Genomic DNA, 16,668 nt, shown 5'->3' with positions numbered 1-16,668 from the left:
CGGTCGATCCAATTCCCAAGAAACCAAAGCAAACCCCAGGGCGGGGAACCGTATTGGAAGAATGGCTCGATGGGCCATGTAAACTCCGCAGTGCTCCGGACACAACACCAACCCATAGCCTTAGGGGCGTGTTGGATACTCCGGCAGGTTGCAAAAAGTGGCGAGGATCTTCTTGCAAGCCATAAAGCAGAACAACATCCCGCCAACAAGCACAATACGGTACTAATAGTCTTCGAGACTTTCACCTCAAACAATAGGTGCAAGCGAGCTCATCGGAGCTCCGCTGAAATTTGCCATGTGGCAAAAATAAACCCCTGGAACGACACTGCTATAACTTTCAATGCCAGTGATGAACCTCGATTCCAGACCGTCCGGGAACCAGCCGCTTTGGTCCTTAGCCCAATCGTGGACGGCTTCCGGCTCACTAAAGTACTCATGGACGGCGGGAGCGGATTAAACTTGATCTATGAAGAAACGCTTGACAAGATGGAAATTGATAAAAGCCGCATTGAACAAAGCGGCACAACCTTCAGGGGAATTATCCCTAGTCAGGAGGCTCGGTGTGCGGGAAAAATCACACTCGATGTGGTATTCGGCACCCCAGAGAACTACAGGTCCAAAGAAATCACATTCCAAGTGGCTCCTTTCAGCAGCGGATACCACGCCCTTCTAGGGCGGGACGCGTTTATGAGCTTTCAAGCCATACCCCATTATGGGTACATGAAGCTTAAAATGCCCGGGCCCAATGGAATCATCACTCTAGCCAGTGATCTGTACGTTGCACTTCGCGCCGAAAACAAAACCACAGCACCAGCCCTGGAAGCATTATCCAAAGCCCTAGTAGCCGAAGAATTAACGACGCTACGGGCCACCGTGGAGAGGGACGATGTGATACTCGACAAGCGATCCAAGTCCACCTCATTTAAACCCGCAGACGAGATATTCAAATTCCAAGTCCATCCAACGGACCCCACAAAGATAGCTTTCATCGGGACACAGTTGAGCCCCGCAATGGACGCCGCACTACGAGACTTTTTATGCGAGAATTGGGACATTTTTGCCTGGCACCCATCGGACATGCCGGGCATCCCGTGTGGATTGGCCGAACATAGCCTTAACATACTAAAGGGATACAAAATTGTCAAACAAACCCTAAGGCAATTTTCAGAGCCCAAACGACAAGCAATGGGGGGAGAGCTAGCCAAGCTACTTGAGGCCGAATTCATCAGAGATATTAAACATCCGGATTGGCTGGCAAACTTGGTAATGGTACCAAAGAGGGACAAATCCTGGCGCCTATGCGTCGACTTCAAATACCTCAACAAGGCTTGCCCCAAGGATCCCTTTCCCCTCCATCGCATCGATCAAATAATCGATGCCACAGCTGGACACGACTCACTGTGTTTTCTCGAAGCATACTCTGGATACCATCAAATAAAGATGGCAGAGTCTGACCAAGCTGCAACAGCTTTCATAACGCCATATGGCCCCTTTTGCTTCAACACTATGCCTTCCGGTCTTAAGAATGCCAGTGCAACCTATCAACGCATGATTCAAACATGCCTGAAAAAACAAATCGGCAAAACAGTGGAGGAATACGTAGACAACATGGTCATAAAAACAAGACACGTCGAAACCCTAATAGATGACTTGAGGCTTACATTCGATAACCTCCGGACATCCTACATCAAGTTGAATCCAGAAAAATGCGTTTTCGGTGTCCCCTCGGGGAAATTGCTGGGCTTCATTGTTTCCAATAGAGGAATTGAAGCGAATCCGGTAAAAATCCGAGCTCTATCGCAGTTGGATATACCAACAGACCTCAAGCACATCCAAAAACTAGCTAGATGCGTGGCCGCTTTGAGCCGCTTTATCTCACGGTTAGGAGAAAAGGCATTACCTCTTTACCGCCTCCTTCGGCGCACCGAAAATTCGTGTGGACGGACGCAGCCGCGGCCAGACTAGATGAAATAAAGACTTTATTGGACAGTAATCCAGTCCTAACAGCGCCAAATATCGGCGAGCCCATGCTACTGTACATAGCTGCAACACACCAAGTTGTAAGCGCAATGCTCGTCGTCGAACGAGAGGTTAACGGATACAAATTCCCGCTCCAAAAGCCGCTTTATTACGTATCCACAGTCCTCACCCCATGCAAATCTCGATACCCACACTATCAAAAAATAGCATACGCGGTCTTCATGGCATCCCGGAAGCTGCGACACTACTTTCAAGAGTGTTTGATTACGGTGGCCTCCGAAGTACCACTCAATGACATAATAAACAACCGCAACGCCACGGGCCGGATTGCTAAATGGTCCATCGAGCTCCTTCCGTTCGACATAATATACAAACCACGGCAGGCCATCAAGTCACAAGTACTGGCTGACTTTGTCGCCGAATGGACAGAAGCCGAACTCCCTAAAGAGTACGGGCGCGTATTCCAACTGGATCATGCACTTAGACGGCTCTAAAATGCTGGCCGGATTGGGAGCAGGTGTAGTCCTGACGTCTCCCATCGGAGACATGGTGCAGTACGTCCTCCAAATATTATACACAGACTCCAACAATGCAGCCGAATATGAGGCTCTGTTGCACGGTCTTTGGGTGGCGGTCTCTATGGGTATCCAACGCCTGGAAGTGCGCGGGGATTCGAACCTTGCAATATCACAAATAAACGGAGACTTTGATGCCAAGGATCCGAAAATGGTGGCCTACCATAATGCCGTCCTCAAAATGTCAGCTCGGTTCGAGGGGCTCGAATTCCACCATGTGGCTCGAGAAAACAATCACGCGACTGATGTTCTCGCCCGCATCGGCACTAAACGCGACCCTGTCCCACCTAACTTATTCCTGGAAAAGGTTGTTCAACCCATCTATGGTATGGGAAGGGGAGTCCGGCAATACTAGAATGGATCCGAACACACCCCCAGATTCCGAACCATCAGACATAATCGGAGGCTCTGCCACCGAAATAACATCTTCGATGCATGAAATCATGGCCGTAGTCGCCCCATGGACTGAGCCTTTCTTGGCCTACCTAAATAGGAAGGAGCTCCTAGAAGACCAAAACGAAGCCCGCTGCATTGTCCCGCGTTCTAAAGCTTACAAAGTCCATGAAGGGGAACTCTACAAGAAAAGTGCCACCGGAGTGCTCCAAAGATGCATCTCCGAGGAGGAAGGGCATCAGCTCTTGGCTGAAATCCATGCCGGACTGGGCGGGCATCACGCCGCGGCTCAGGCACTAGTCAGCAAGGCTTTCCGTACATGCTTCTATTGGCCGACGGCCCGAGCAGACGCACAGGACCTTGTCCAACATTGTGTCGGTTGCCAGCTCTTCGCCAATCAGAGACATATGCCCCCTACCGCTCTCCAAACAATTCCAATAACCTGGCCCTTCGCGGTCTGGGGGCTGGATATGGTCGGACCTCTTAAAGGAGGAAGCCATAAGAAAAAATACTTATTGGTCATGGTTGACAAGTTCACCAAATGGATAGAAGCCAAACCAGTCAAAACGGCCGAATCCGGACCAGTCATAGACTTCATATCCGGGGTCGTACACCGATACGGCATCCCCCACAGCATCATCACCGATAATGGCTCCAATTTCACAGCCGATGAGGTGAAAACTTGGTGCGGCAAAATGGGCATTAAGCTCGACTACGCATCTGTCTACCATCCCCAAACAAATGGCCAGGTCGAACGGGCAAAAGGTCTCATTATGAGCGGCATCAAACCCAGACTAGTGCGATCTTTGACAGAGTCAGATACGCATTGGGTCGAGGAGCTCGACTCCGTACTCTGGGGGCTGCGGACCACGCCGAATCCTATACACCATTTTTTATGGTGTACGGCATGGTAGCAGTACTACCCTGCGACATAATACATGATTCGCCATGCATACGCATGTATGAAGAGAAGGAAGCCGAGCTATATCGGCAGGATAACTTGGATGCCCTGGAGGAGGAGTGCGACATCGCAAAAGCCCGCCCCGCATTCTATCAACAGCAGGCTCGACAATACCAAAGCAGAGAAGTACGGGCCAAAACTTACAATATTGGCGAACTTGTTCTACGCCTACCGAAGAAGAAGAAGGACAAGCTCAAACCAAAGTGGGAAGGTCCCTTTGTCATCAACAAAGTTCTCACCGGAGGAGCGCACCGCTTACGTAATGCATCCGATAATAGGCTCGAGCCAAACCCATGGAACACGGCCAGACTCAGGAGATTCAACGCCTAACGCCAAACTCAATGTTCGTCTCCTTACTCCCTCCCTTTTATTTATGCTCCATCCATTGTCCTTTCTCGACTCTTTCTTCCTCTCCACACAAAGTATTTAATACAGTACGGACTTCCGGATCACTCCGGCCGCACCATGTGTGTAAGAAATACCTGGGGGCTTCCTATACGGAAGCTAAAAATAAATACTCTAATGGCTTTTCGCCTATCACATATGCATTTCTCTTTCCATATGTGCCTTTTCTTCACCATTATATGCATCAATATGACTTAAGATGTGGCCAAGCTGGGTAGCCTGGCTCTTGCGTTTATGCCCTACGTTCCCGTTAATTCGGCTAGGGCATAAGGGGAGCACCACTGCAATTGTTACTGCCGGTTCAGTCGGATGTGTGCCTCAGACTGGGTGAAGCCGAAAGCTAGTTTCCTTAAGAGAATATTCGATCGGTGAACAAAAGATGTATTCGTTTATTACAATGTAAATCCCCAGAAGTCTTATATCCTGCGCCATCATTCGCAGTCTGGACATATGCATCGTCGCATGCGTACCCAGGGAAAGGAACCCCTAACGGAACTATTCTCCCTGGAAGATGTTTCTTACTATCCATGTAATATAACATAACTAGTTGGGTACTTGTCTGTTCAAGCACTTATGACCCCTACGCCTAGTTTCCACGCATACCCCGGTTTTGTATAACTGAGCGGGTATTCGGACACACCCCGGACTGTAGGATCCGGGGGCTGAAGCGAAAAGGTCCGCCATGACAAATGATTTTAATCCGGCTAGGGACTACTTATTTTCATTGAATTACACAGTCACTTAGATTGACCATATTCCTCCTCTATACCATCCAACAGGCTATCTAGCTTACAATCCTGTTGAGAATACTTGGCGGCTAACGCTACCTGGTCATATACCAGACTAACGGGAATTTCTTGCCCATCTGGCCCCGCTGGTCCTACTTCGGCCATATGGTTCGGGTCCAGCTTGGTGTAGCGCGTCTTCACCATTGCCCAGGCTTCTCTTGCACCTTGTCGGCAAGCTGATATCTTCCACAATCGGAAGCGCCATCAGGCTCCTTGAAGGAGATCCACAAGCTCCCCCAAGCCATTCGGTAGGAAGCTTGATGGCCACAAGGCCTGTGCAATGCCGTGCATCACCCGCCGAGCTCGCTCGTGCAAGTGTGAAAGTTCTTGTAGTACCTTGCCTGCAGATGAGGGCATCTCCTCGGGGCGACCCGTTAACATTCCTACAAGCAAAATTCTTTCAATACACTTCCTCACCGAACTGTAATATAGTTCATCTGAGCACTCACCATAAATACCGCATCGAAGCCTTTTTTTCTCCTTCATGGAGTCCGCCAGTTGAGCGCGGACGTCTTTTAATTCCACGTCCAGCCGAATATTGGCATCTTGAAGATTGTTCTTCTCTTGCCTAACTTGCGTAAGGATGCGTTCGCCAGCCTTTAGCTGCTTTTTGAGATGCGAGTCGTCATCCGTTACGCCCTCCGGATTCACCCCGGGATTGTCTGCATAATTTTCTGTTAGACTAGTCATACCAGCCGCTTACTAACTAGTGCATCTTCGTACAATTGAGACAAATGTTACCAAATTAGGCCTTCTGGGATTCCTCTAACTTGGCAACCGTGTCCCTCAGCTGGGCCTTGCATTCCTCCAACTCTCGAGCTAATTGTTCATTCTTATCTACAAGGACCTGTGCATAAATTGATCCTTAAAATAGTTGTTCCAACCGTTTCAAGTCTCAGGGGCTATTGTTATACGTGCTTATCAAAATTTCTTACCCGTATATCTTTGGTATACTGGTCCGTCACTCGGGCTAGCCCGCCTTGAGCTACTCGGATGTATGCGTCCCCCAAATTGAAGACATTAAAAGCCTCTTCAGAGAAGATGTTGTTCCGAAGCACGGCCCTCCGGCGCCGATGATTCATGGCGCTCTCTACTTCGGAGTTCATGGCCGATAGCATATCTGTGTCCTCTATTAGAGAACTATGCGGCACTGGCCCCGTGTCCGCCTCCGCTCTCGAAACCGGTTCTGGAACCTGGCTGGTGGAGGCGTGATTGACGGGATCCCCGGATATAGTCTAGCTGCTCCTTTTCCTGCCAGGACACGAAGGGCGCTGTTATACTTCAAATACCATAATCGCAGGACGGGTTTTTGCTTTACCTCTGCAGCGGTGTGTCGACCATCACCACCTTCCTCTTGAGCCTGCCCGATCCGGACGCCCGTGTTCGATGAGTCCCTAGGGGCTCGGCCCCGCGCTCCGACGGTCGTATCTGCAAACAGCACGACGCCTCAAGGGTAAGGCATGATACCAGAGGGGAGTCCTCTTTGGAGGATAGGGTTTTTAGTTTGGCTTACACGCAACACAGGGAGCAGTCCGGGATAGTCGGCAATAATGGCCACTAAGGCACCATCACAGCTCGCTTGATAAAATACCCCGTTGACAAGCTCCACAGTAATATCTGGATCTTCTTCGAGTCCTAGATCTAGGGCCCTTCCGGGGTCCTCTGGCTGCGGGGAGGGGCTGAAGATTCCTTCTACGTCCCTCCTCAGTTCCTGCTCGGAAACATCGATGCGGGTAATCTTAGCAGAGAACGCTAAAGTAAGTGAAGCAGGGAAAGGAATGACAACTTACCCACTCTGGGGGGTTGTACATGGAGAATCCGTCCCGTGGTTTCATGCGAAGGAATTCTTCCTCTTCCCCTTTGTATAAATCAGACAATATCCTTGTCAGAGCAGTGGCGGAGTCCGAACCCTTACGGCCACAGCGGGTGGTGTCGTCTTCCCCGTTGAAGTGCCACATGGGCTTCCCCCGATATTGAAGCAGTTGCACTCCCCGCATTATGCATATTGCCATGACCTCGACTATCGTCAGTCCAGATTGGGCCAGTAACTTTATCCTGCTCATCAGGAAATGTATTTCCCTGGTATCCTCCTCTTGGGGGCCCCGGGGGCGCCAGCTTAGACGTGCCCTCGGTGGGGCGTTACTGAACTTGGGGAGACCTGTCCGGAATGGATCCGAAAGGGGAATGTCATCAATGTAAAACCACTCTGAAGGCCAGTTCTCTGGTGCCTTCTTGGGAGTGCCGGATAGGTATCCGGTCTCGGCAATGCGCCATACTTCGGCCACGCCCACTTGACATAGGGATTCTCCCTGGGTGCGTGGGACAAGGCAGAACAGCTTCTTCCATAACTCGAAGTGAGGTTCGTAGCCTAAAAACAGCTCGCAAAGAGCAACGTACCCCGCTATATGTAGTACGGAGGAAGGGGTAAGGTTGTGCAACTGGAGACCGTAGAACTCCAAGAGCCCGCGAAGAAATGGGTGGATGGGAAACCCGACGCCCCTTAGTAGATGCGGGATAAAGCATATTCGCTCCTCTGGAGATGGATTAGGAGATCCCCCCGCTTGTTCCCCTCCGTTATAGGTGGCTATTCCGGCTCGAACGGGGACCAAAAACGCCGGTGGGAGAAATCCTTGGGTTTGTAACTTTATCAAACGGCTATGAGGAACTGAACACTCTTCCCAATCCCCCGACTTTGAGCAAGGAGAGCAAGCAGAAGAGCTGCGATGACCGGCCATGTTGGAATGGTTTTTTCTGGAGCGCTCCGTGGGATGCTTGCTCAAGGGGGGAGAGTGAGGTTTGGATCTGAGAGTTCCCGTCTCTTCAAATAGACGGCCCACCGGAAGGATCGCGGGTGGCAAATGCCAAAATAACTCGTCTCCTCGCATTCGCTTGACACGTGGAGATGGTCATTATTGAGGCACTAAAGCCGAGGAGTGCGACATTGATGAGAAACCGGACACTATTCGTTGTAGTAGGTACATTGGAGTATTCTGAGAAGGAACCCGCCTTGCAATGCCGAAGACAAGACTGCGCGCCGGACTCATCGTCATTGAAGCCTGGTTCAGGGGTTACTGAGGGAGTCCTGGATTAGGGGGTATCTAGACAGCCGGACTATATACATCATCCGGACTATTGAAGCGTGAAGATACAAGACTCAAGACTTCGGCCCGTGTCCGGATGGGACTCTCCTTTGCGTGGAAGGCAAGCTTGGCGATCCGGATATTATTTTTCCTTCCTTGTAACCGACTCCATGTAAACCCTAGCCCTCTCTGGTGTCTATATAAACCGGAGAGGTTGGTCCTTAGAAGGCCGATTACAATTACAATCATACCATCATAGGCTAGCTCTTAGGGTTTAGCCTCTACGATCTCGTGGTAGATCTACTCTTGTACTACTCATATCTTCAATATTAATCAAGCAGGAAGTAGGGTTTTACCTCTATCGAGAGGGCCCGAAACTGGGTAAACATTGTGTCCCTCGCTTCCTGTTACCATCAGCCTAAGACGCACAGATCGGGACCCCCTATGTAACACCCCGGATGTAACTTTCCATCTTTGTAACTCCAACTCTTGCCATTTTCGGCTATGTGATATGATATTCCCTCCGTGGTTGGGTTATGTATTTTTGTTTTGCATTTTATTCATGTCATGCAAATCATATCATGTCATCATGTGCATTTCATTTTGCATACGTGTTCATCTCATGCATCCGAGCATTTTCCCCGTTGTCCGTTTTGCAATCCGACACTCCCACATGCACCGGCGCGCCCCTCTTGTCTCTTTTCGTGTGCGGGTGTTGAACGTTCTCGGAATGGACTGAGCCTTGCCTAGTGGCCCTGGTATAGCACCGGTAGACCACCTGTCAAGTTTCGGGTCATTTGGAGCTCGTTTGATACTCCAACGGTTAACCACACTCCCGCAAATGCCTCTTTTAAGTTCCAGCCCAACACCCCTCCAAAACTGCCCAATAACCCATTTAACTCCCCTCCATGCTCTCGGTCGTTCGATCACGATCGTGTGGGCGAAAACCGCACCTCATTTGGACACTCCTAGCTCCCTCTACCTATAAATATGCCTCCCCCTCCGAAATGCACGGGCAAACCCTAGAAATTTTTCCCTCTCCGCGCCGCCGGACGAAATCCGGACGGCCGGACACGTCCGCCCGCCCCGCCCGGACGAATTGCCCGCTGCCACGTGGCGCCACCGCGCCCACCGCCGCCGAAGCCTGCCGCGGCCCGTGCGGGGCCCTCCCCGGCCCGGGACGCCGCCGCCGCCGCCCCGCGGCCGCCCGAGCTCCGCCGCCGCCGTCCGCCTCCGGCGAGCTCCCGTGGTTCGCCTCCCGCGCACTCCGCCGTCGCGTCTCCGCCGCCGGCCACCTCGGAGCAGCGCGCCCCGGCCTCGTCCTCCTCCCCTCCGGCCTCCTCGCGCCGCCCCGGCCTCGACCTCCTCCCTCCGGCGAGCCCCGACTCCGGCGACCTTGGACCCGGGCCAGATCCAGATCCGGTTGAATTTCCCCCCCGTTTTCGACTAAGTCATTTTCTGCTGTTATAATCATTGCATCTTTGTCGCATCGCATCTTCGCACCCGTAGCTCCGTTTTGGGCGTGGAATATGTCAAATTGTTCACCTCGAAGGGTACATCATTTCATTACATTGCATCATTTTCATTTGAGGTCATATTGATGCCCGAAATTCTATTGGAAGAGGGCTTCATACTGTTAGTTTCAGATTCTTATCAGAACGAGCTCTTTTGTCATTTTTGCCATGATTGATGTGTGCATCCTATGGACTTGGTCCCTAAATGTGTTTTGAACTAGGATATGTCTTATTTACCGAGGTGCTTACCATTTATTTTTGTGATCAATGTGGTGACTAGCACAAGCATGCAAACTAGGCTTCGTGTTAACGCTGATTTTAGTTCCTGTTCTGCTGTAATTTTCATGCCATGTAAACATGTTGCTATAGAGAGATCCATGCATTATTTGAGATACTTCAGTAAGGGTGTTTTGACAAAATGGTTTTTCTCTGTCCATCCATGGTCCTGGTTGCAATTATGGAGTAGTCTAGTATGTTATTTTCGTGCTCTACTTTTGCTTCAAAATGATTCCTGGCAGATTGTTTACATGTTAATCAATTTGGCCAAGGTTGTTGTAGTTGGTCCGGATATGCTATGATGTTGTTTCTTGCCATATATAGCTTCTATGACATGTCTTCTTGATGGATGTATGCTTAGTTTATGATGAGGTGCTCTGTAGTGAGTGCATCGAGCTCACGAAGGTGCCTTCATAATTATTTCAATGCCATGCTTTGTTTGCTGAAATCTGTTAACGAAACTTGCTATGTTTACGTGGGTGCCATCATATTTTCTGATCCTTTTTGGCTTATGGTCAGTAAGGGACTTTTGATATATGCTTTGAGTAGATTCATGCCATGCCTTGCTTTGCTATTATAAGTTCCTGTAGCCTGTTGATAACCTGCTCTGAACATTGCTTCGTGATGTTGTTTATGCCATGACCAACCTGATATTTTTATGCACTTTCTCCATGCTTGTTTGAACCTGTTATGATGTGATTTAGCCATAGCTCAGTGTTCCTCTTTTGTAAAGCATCTCCTGTAGATGATCTCCATATGCTTTGTTTTCATGTTGGGGTGCTGTAGCATAGTTTATTGTTGCATGCTAAGTAGCATCGTGCTGTTAATCGCAGCTTTGTGCCATACTTGTCTTGCTTGCCATTTGCAAACCGTGCATCCGAATCCGGTGATCTTTATATCAATTTCAACCGAAATCATCTCATCTTTCCAGCGGCATACTTGGTTTGCCAAGTTGATGCCTTGTTCATCATCTTTCCTTCCGAAGCACGCATATGCATTGCATACCACATCCCGCATATCATGACATGTATTGCATCATGATGCTTGTGCATTGCACCGTGATTTATTGTGGTTCTTTGCTTGTGTTCTTGCTTTGGGTAGAGCCGGGAGACGAGTACGTGCACGAGGAACCTGTTGAGTACGCTAATGAGGATCCAGCCTTCGACAACTCTGAGAACCTTGCAGGCAAGATGACCATACCTTCGAAATCATTACTATCTTTGCTTGATAGTATTCGCTCTTTCGCTATGTTAGCCCTGCGTGCCTTTGTTTACCATGCCTACCTATTGCCATGACAAACCTCTAACCAACCTGTCCTAGCAACCATTGATTGGCTATGTCACCGCTTTTCCTCAGCCCCTCTTATAGCGTTGTTAGTTGCAGGTGAAGATGAAGGTTGTTCCAGGGCGGAACTTGGTTATTTTGGGATATCACAATATCTCCTGTTTAAATTAATGCACCTTATATACTTGGTAAAGGGTAGAAGGCCTGGCCTTATGCCCGGTGACGTGTTCCACTCTTGCCGCCCTAGTTCCGTGATACCGGTGTTATGTTCCTTGAGTTTGCGTTCCTTACACGGTTGGGTGATTTATGGGACCCCCTTAACAGTTCGCTTTGAATAAAACTCCTCCAGCAAGGCCCAACCTTGGTTTTACCATTTGCCACCTAAGCCCTTTCCCTTTGGTTTTCGCGAGCCCAAGGGTCATCTTTATTCCCCCCCCCCCCCCCGGGCCAGTGCTCCTCTGAGTGTTGGTCCAAACTAGAGCCACTTGCAGCGCCACCTCGGGGAAACTTGAGGGCTGGTTCTAGTTGTACGTAGTGTTCATCCGGTGTGCCCTGAGAACGAGATATGTGCAGCTCCTATCGGGATTTGTCGACACATCGGGTGGCTTTGCTGGTCTTGTTTTACCATTGTCGAAATGTTTTGCGAACCGGGATTCCAAGACTGATCGGGTCTTCCCGGGAGAAGGTCTATTCCTTCATTGACCGTGAGAGCTTGTGATGGGCTGAGTTGGGACACCCCTGCAGGGTATATAATCTTTCGAAAGCCGTGCCTGCGGTTATGAGCCAGATGGGAATTTGTTAATGTCCGGTTGTAGATAACTTGACACTTGACCTCTTTAAAATGCATCCACCGCGTGTGTAGCCGTGATGGTCTCTTCTCGGTGGAGTCCGGGAAGTGAACACGGTTTGTGTTATGCTTGACGTAAGTAGTTTCAGGATCACTTCTTGATCGCTTCTAGCTTCTCGACCGATGCGTTGCCTCTCTTCTCGCTCTCACTTGCATATGTTAGCCACCATATTCGCTTAGTGCTTGCTGCAGCTCCACCATATTACACCTTTCCTACCTATGAGCTTAAATAGTCTTGATCTCGCGGGTGTGAGATTGCTGAGTCCCCGTGACTCACAGATTCTACCAAAACAGATGCAGGTACCGAGGATACTGGCGCAGATGGCGCAACTGAGTTGAAGTGGGAATTTGATGAGGCCCTTGGTCGTTACTATGTATCGTTTCCATATGATCAGTAGAGGAGCCCAGTCGGGACGATCGGGGATCTAGCTTTTGGGGTTGTCTTCTTTTCATTTGAACTTGACCGTAGCCGGTCTATGAGTGTATTTGGATGATGTATGAACATAAATTATGTATTGTGTGAAGTGGCGATTGTAAGCCAACTCTCTTTATCCCATTCTTGTTCATTACATGGTATTGTGTGAAGATGACCCTTCTTGCGACAAAACCACCATGCGGTTATGCCTCTAAGTCATGCTTCGACACGTGGGAGATATAGCCGCATCGTGGGTGTTACACCCTACTCGAGATCCACCGGTTTTGACACCGACAGTGGTCGCCCCTGCCTCTTCTTTCTTTAGGGCCTCCCTCAAGCCCTCGACCTCAGCGGTGGCAGCTACAGGACAATCATGATAAAGGATCAGCATGCAGTCCGGATCATTAATATCCGGCATCAAGCAACATAGACATATTATTATATAAGACATACCTTGCGCCTTGTCAAGCTGTTTGTTGACAAGGTCAAGCTCTTTATCGAACAGTCCGAGCTTCTGATCCATCTCCTCTAGCGCCGCAGCATTAGCAGCCACGGCCACAGAAGATGCCTACGTTTGCAAAAGAAATGTCCAGATTATAGATCAACCTACCGAATTTGATCCTCTGCGGGTGTGGGAGTCCTGGATTAGGGGGTTGTCGATGTCAAAACCAGCGGATCTCGGGTAGGGGATCCCGATCTGTGCGTCTTAGGCTAATGGTAACAGGAGGCAAGGGACAAAATGTTTACCCAGGTTCGGGCCCTCTCGATGGAGGTAAAACCCTACTTCCTGCTTGATTGATATTGATGATATGAGTAGTACAAGAGTTGATCTACCATGAGATCGTAGAGGCTAAACCCTAGAAGCTAGCCTATGATGGTTATTATTCTGTCCCTAAGGACAAAAACCCTCCGGTTTATATAGACACCGGAGAGGGCTAGGGTTTACATGGAGTCGGTTACAAAGAAGTAAATATAATATCCGGATCGCCAAGCTTGTCTTCCACGCAAAGGAGAGTCCCATCCGGACATGGGATGAAGTCTTGAGTATTGTATCTTCACGCTCCAATAGTCCGGCCAAAGTATAGAGTCCGGTTGTCCGGATACCACCTAATCCAGGACTCCCTCAGTAGCCCTTGAACCTGGCTTTAATGACGATGAGTCCGGCACGCAGTTTTGTCTTCGGCATTGCAAGGCGGGTTCCATATCTGAATACTCCAAAGTAATTATCGAACAGTTAAACCGTGTTCGGATCTGCAAGATGATCTTCACATACCACCGTAGAGAGCATGATATTTCACAAGTGCTATCTGCTGACAACTTTAGACAAAGCGACATGATACTACGGTCGAGTCATTATTCGAACCATTTTCCCACAACCAGCCTCAGCGCATATCACGAGGCGGTTTCCTCTGCATGTCTTGCCGAAGCAGAGATCGTGTCCCCTTATTCGGGATTCTCATCAATACGGGTACGGGTAACCCAAACGCACCGCTAATTGCAGAGAGTGGAGAACGAGCGGGTTCCACCAAGCAAGTGGAGAGGCGCAAAAGCTTTTACCGCCCCTATAAAGAGATAAGGTCTCTTCCTTTTTACCCACGCCTTTTCCCTCTGCTAGTTCATTCCCCTCTGCTCGAGCCCTAGCGCCCAAGCATTCTTCTTCTCCACCGAAGAGAGGTCCTCCGAAGATGTCCGGATCTGGAGCAGGAGGCAAATGGATGGCCTCTACCATCCAGGAGAAGGATATCAAGAGGCTCCAAGAGGCCGGGTACCTGGCCAAAAAGATCGGCCATCGTCTTCCGCCGGCGGGACAGATCGTCCCTACTCCGGAGCTCCACGAGAGGGTCGTGTTTCTTCCTCATTTTGTCCGCGGGCTAGGGTTTCCCCTTCACCCATTCATCCTTGGTATCATTATCTGTCCCCCAATTCTTTCCTTAATATCTCGACGTTCATCGTCGTGTGTGAGGCTTTTCTCCGAATTTCGCCTCACTTCGTCCTATGGCTAAAGATTTTCAATGTGAAGCCCAAGGTGGTGAGTGGCGAGCATACCAAATGCGGCGGCGCCATGGTGAGCAAGATGCCCAAGGTTGTATGGCCGACGGGCACCTTCAATGACTCCGTCAGGGAGTGGCAGCAGCAGTGGTTCGATATCACCGAACCGCACGGCAAAAAGTGGGCTGTGGCTCTTGAGTTCAGATCCGGAGCCCCACTGCGGCTCACATCCTGGCCCGAGAAGGGCCTGGACTGGTCCTCGTCCGATGAGTTGTCACTGCTCTAGACGCGCATCCAGAGTGTGGTCAACAAGGACATCAAACTCATCGATGTAGTCCAGGTGATGTTAGTTTGCCTGGTTCTCCCTTGCCAGCGTCGAGCCTGCAATTTGTGGGAATACGACCCAACCAAGCACCAGACCCTTCGGGAGCTCTATGGTTCCTCCCACGAGGATATTTGGAAGGTGCTCTTTAAGTCCGGCAAATCATGGCCGGGCTCCGCTGGGGACTGTGGGTATCAATTATCCCACTCTGCAAGTCCAGTAAGTTATTGCTATGCTCTGTCCATCCACGCTTCAGTTGGCATGTCCTGAGGGAGACACCTTTATCATGCTTTATCATAACCCCAGGGATGGATAAAAAAGGTGGAGTGTATACATTGTCCTGCCCCACTGCCGGAGGAACCGGCCGGACCTCTTCTGACGAAGATGCTGGTCCTAGCGCCTTACGAGGCGCCCAAGAAAGATGCTTCCAAGAAGGTCAAGAAGACCCGGAGTGGCCTCCGTCGCCGTGATGCTTCGGACACAAAATCCGAAGACTCCAGCGACCATCCTTCTTCCGAAGATGAAGAGGAGGAGGCAGAGGAAGACGAGCCTCCCGCAGGGGGTGGGAAGAAAAGGACGGCTTCCTCATCCCTGGAGGACGAATCGCCAAAGTGGGGGAGAGGTTCCCTCCTAGAGGCATCCACCACGGCTGCTGATAGCAGCCCGGAGTTGAATCCCAGGGCCCAGCCCCTGGAAAAGTCATAAGTATACGAAATCCGAACACGCATACGCGCCCAGGGTTGTTCGAATGTAGTAGTTTTAACTGTCGCCAGATTTCGTACAGCCCGGCGGGGTCCCACGCTGGACAGTCCTCATCGGAGGAGTCGCTGAGCTCAGATGCCCTGGCGAGCGAGACGACTCCAGAGGCCCCTTCCCCGAAGCCTAGGCGCGACACCGAGGTGTCGTCTCAGCGGGACCTGGACCAGGGGGGCATATCCCTGGGGCCGGACACACGGGAGCAGCGGCTCGTATGCCGGTATGCGTGTCGACGACGGGGGTGATCTTCGGTCCGGACCCCAGCCGGACATAGTCTTGGAGACCTTTAAAGCTCCGGGATCGGGTGAGCAGCCGCCTTTGGGGGGCTTGCCTGTTCCGCCAGCGGCCTGTGCCCAAGCAGGGCTGTCGGGCGGCCTATCGACAGCGCTAAGAAGCGCTTCTATCATCGATGAACATCGTGCCCTCATGGGTGCGGTGATTGAAAAGATTCAGTCTGCTGAGAGTGGACTGAACGAATCCTGCCTTAGTCTTATAAAGGTCTTTGAGGTACGTTTCTTAAGAGACCTTTGGGAGATTGTCATAATATGAGTAGTAGCCCCTGATGCACTATCCGGCGAAAGAGAGCCGAACAGGGGATCAAATTTTTCCGTTTTGCAGGAGACTCAACTAATGACGTGTATCCCTTTGTTTGAAAACAGGCATCTGCAGGGACGACTGCCACTCATAGTAGGGAGGTGTCCGAACTAAAGCAGCGTCTGGAACGGGCCGAAGAGGAACTTGGTCGCGTGAAGAAGCAGTTGGAGGACAAGCAAGGTATGCCAGAACCTTGTGCTAAGTTGAGCACGAATTAGAAGTTGTGCCTAATTAAGATATCTGCATTGTATGCTCTAGGGGCGAATGACGAAATTGAGGCACTGAAGAAAGCTGTGGCCGAAGCCGATAGTAAGGCCGCCGCCGAACATGATCTTCATGAGAAGCACGAGGCCAGGGTCATTGAAGCTGAGCGAGAGCTCCTGGAGGCCGTGAAGAAAAGCGAGGGCTTGGGCAGAGTCTAGTAGGGAAAGAATCCGAACTCTCCCAAGCTCTCCAAGCCGCAGAGGATGCTCGGGAAGAAGCCTGAGG

Source organism: Triticum dicoccoides, chromosome 7B (assembly GCF_002162155.2).
Source record: "Triticum dicoccoides isolate Atlit2015 ecotype Zavitan chromosome 7B, WEW_v2.0, whole genome shotgun sequence".
Lineage (NCBI taxonomy): Eukaryota > Viridiplantae > Streptophyta > Magnoliopsida > Poales > Poaceae > Triticum > Triticum dicoccoides.
The sequence above is the reverse complement of the archived record's forward strand: the minus strand, read 5'-3'. Positions refer to the sequence as shown.